This window comes from Nyctereutes procyonoides, unplaced genomic scaffold (assembly GCF_905146905.1).
Source record: "Nyctereutes procyonoides isolate TBG_1078 unplaced genomic scaffold, NYPRO_anot_genome, whole genome shotgun sequence".
In the NCBI taxonomy this organism is placed as follows: Eukaryota; Metazoa; Chordata; class Mammalia; order Carnivora; family Canidae; genus Nyctereutes; species Nyctereutes procyonoides.
This window is the reverse complement of record NW_026575033.1, coordinates 20,115,279-20,118,707: the sequence shown is the minus strand read 5'-3', so window position 1 is coordinate 20,118,707 and position 3,429 is coordinate 20,115,279. Positions and strand designations below refer to the sequence as shown.

Below are 3,429 nucleotides of genomic sequence, written 5' to 3'. Positions count from 1 at the left end.
CCCTCTGCCTATGTCTCTGCCTCTCTGTGTGTGTGTGTGTGTGTCTGACTATCATAAGTAAATAACAATTAAAAAAAAAAACTTAAAGCAGACATCCCAACTCTCATATTATTTCTCTTTAATTGCACTTGCCTCACCCAAACCCAATGGCGGTTAAATCTAACACTCTGAAGACTCCATACTAGTGCCATAGTAGATTAATGTAAGTAGAAAAACAAAGATCCATGCTGACTCCTGTCATTCTAAATGTGTGACCACATGCCCATTTCTAGCAGGATCTCTGCTGATGCCCTTAGTGCTTTAGTCTGTTTTCTCTTACTATCCTATACTCTGAGCTACTTATTTCATATATCTTTGTCCTCAAATCTCTCATATGCTCTACTTTTCCTCAATCTCAATAACCCTGCTTTTTATTTCATGAAACAAATAATCAGAAGAAAACTTTGTTTTCTTTCTTTCTTTTTTAATATGGAACACTTCACAAATTTGCATGCCATCCTTGTGCAGGGGCCATGCTAATCTTCTCTGTATCTTTCCAATTTTAGTATATGTGTTGCCGAAGTGAGCACGAAACCTTTGTTTCCTGCCCCCAAGTATGCCATTCCTTTCACTTAAGGTCAGAAACTCCCATCTCCTCATTTATTTATTTATTTATTTATTTATTTATTTATTTATTTATTTATTTATTTATTTTTTATTTTTTTTTATCACTTAAGAGCTCTACTGTTGCAATTATCCTTGCTGTGCTGTGAAATATCAATATTTCACATTCTATTGGATTATTACAGTAAGCAACAAATATGTGGCCTCACTCTAACAATTATTTATTGGTTGTTCTTTCATTTATAGCAAACTCTCAAAGTCTAATTTACATTTTCCTCTCCCTTCCTCCTTCTTTCCTGAGTATACTCTAGGCAAGGCTTTTTACTCCTAGTTTCCCATTGACATGTTCTTTTTTAATATTAAGGTCACATGTCCACTGTATTGCCAGATTTGATGTTCCTTCTTCCATTTGTTTCTTGATCAACCTCTAAGCAAAATTCAGGTTAGCTTATACCATTCTTTTCAAAAGTTTTCTTATTTTGCTTTCCCCCCTCTTTCCTTTTAAGGCTTAACGTGATTCTAATTTTTCTCCTTTCTCATATAAGGATAAATACAAGTTGAAAAAAATAATTTTCTTTAACAAAAAAAAAAGGAAAGAGACTTCCCCACTTCATGCTTTTCTAAGCACATTATTTATAAAACAAAAACAAAAACATCTAACTGTAAATTCTTTATTTCTTTGAAATGCATGTAAATCTTTTTAGTGGCTCTTGCCAGTTTTAAGAATCAGGAATATCTTACTCAATAAGCAGAGAACTGTCTCTTAGAAATACTGAATATTAAATATTTCCCAGTTTCTGTGGGAGGGTAAGACCCTAACTTCAGTGGGTGCTTTGCACCAAGTTGCAAAACTACCTCCTAAAAGATTTGAGAAACCTCTTTTTCCATTGGATAGAGCCACTTAGGTAACACAGATGATCACCCCAATTATCGAGTAAATCTAAAAGGAACTATGTACAATAAATGGTACTATTAAGTACTCTTACTTGAGGGCTAGTTATTGTTTATCCTACATGTATATAATAGTCTGTATCTACTTAGCTATATAATAGGGTAAGATTTCTTTGTCTTTATGATCTTCTAGTGGACTGCCTGTGATACAAATCACATTCTCGTATTTAATGTTTATTCAATAATAAAACTATTTTGTCCTCTATCCTTGTGGAGAAGATTTTTGGGTTGGTAGGATAGTTTTAAATTATATTTCCCTAAACACTCAGTACTTCTTTTTTTGCCTATTAATGTTGGGATGCCTCAATGCTTCTTTTTTTATTTTTATTTTTTCTTTTTTCCATCTTTACTCACTTCTTAAATAATCTTTAGTTCACTGGCTTTAAATGTTATCTATACATTAATGTATTTGATTTTCTACACCTAACCAATCTCCCCTCTCCCTCTCTCTGCTATAAATCTATAAATATCTTTTATTTGATGAGTCCACTTCTATGTACTGTCCATGAATGAACCTTTATAATAAGGTTATCTTTATTGTCCATCAGTGAACTATATACTCAACATAAATCTGCTTCTTCTCTTGTGTTTCCCATCTTAGTGAAAGTCATCATTATTTACAGGTTACAGATTTTTTTGTTTATTTTGTTGTTTATTTTCATATGCCACAAAATATATCTTACAGGTCTGCTTTCAAAAAATATCTGAAATTTTATTACTAACATATGTCTCATTATTACTCCCCATTTAACATTTACATTGATTCCCCCCCCCCCCACCACCACCACTTCCCTCAGAGAGAAGGAGGAAGAGAAAGGAGACAGGAAGGGTGGCTTTAATAAACCAGAGAGCATACAAAAGAAGTGGAAGGAAAGATTCAAAGGTTAAATTCAAGATGTGAAATCAATAGTGAAACATGGGAATTGCCTATGGTAAATGAAATTGTGATAGTCCATGGTATGGCTCTGATAGAGTTTATGGAATAAGAAGATTTTAAAATTATAAGGAAGCATTTATAGTTTGCAAGCAATAACTGTTGAAAGGAGCAGAAAATGAGGATTGAAAAAGGTGTAAGGAGAACCTAAACAGATTTTTCCAGAATTCATGGGGAAAAAAAAATTTACAAGTTGAACAAATCAGAAGGACAGTGTTGAATGCTGTTTGAGATTAAGATTATAAACTTAAGAGTTATGATCAAAGTTTGGAATATTACAATGGAAAATGTTAAGCACAAAGTCCATAGTAGGCACTAATAAGAATATAAAGATAAATAAAGTCTCTTCATTTAAGGGCATGGAACTCTATTAGAGAGGTAAAATGGAAATATAAATAACTCAGAGACAGTATAAGAATTGCTATGTTTTAGACTTTCAGTCAAACTTATGAGAGATCTGGAGAGGAATATTCATTGTAGGGCCAATGAGGAAAACTCAATGGAAAAAAACAGGTTTTTTGTGGACTCAAACTCTAAATAATTTGGCAGTGTACACCAGTGGGCAGTCCAGAGATAATACAGGCTTAAATATGGATAGGAGAAACATCAAAGTATAAAAGATAAGAATTTGCAATTTCAATTGTTGGTGTGCAAGAATTGAAATATTTAAAAAATCTGTTTATAATCTTTTATATCTTGGGCTGAGAAAGAATTTTATCTCAGTCATTTGTGGACGTTTTTCCTTTAGTTGTGTCTTCCTATTGAAACCTGAGGAAGTACTCCTGGGATCATTGCTTCTGAGACATCCATTGCTTTAATCAGTCTTTCAGATCCTATAGTTGATCCTTTTGATTTTCTGCTGTTCTTGGGGTACAAGTGAGTTTGACAAGGCTGGGAGAAGTGATTGAAGGAGGAGAGCAAAATAGTAACACCAGTATTTT

General features: G+C 33.1%; 1 non-coding gene across 1 annotated transcript; it reads right to left on the bottom strand.

Moving 5' to 3' along the window:
* Positions 1-462: 462 nt before the first annotated feature.
* LOC129504665 (U6 spliceosomal RNA) lies at positions 463-569 on the bottom strand. The gene has a single exon (XR_008663398.1). It is a non-coding gene; the product is annotated as a U6 spliceosomal RNA (small nuclear RNA).
* Between the last annotated feature and the right edge of the window lie 2,860 nt (positions 570-3,429).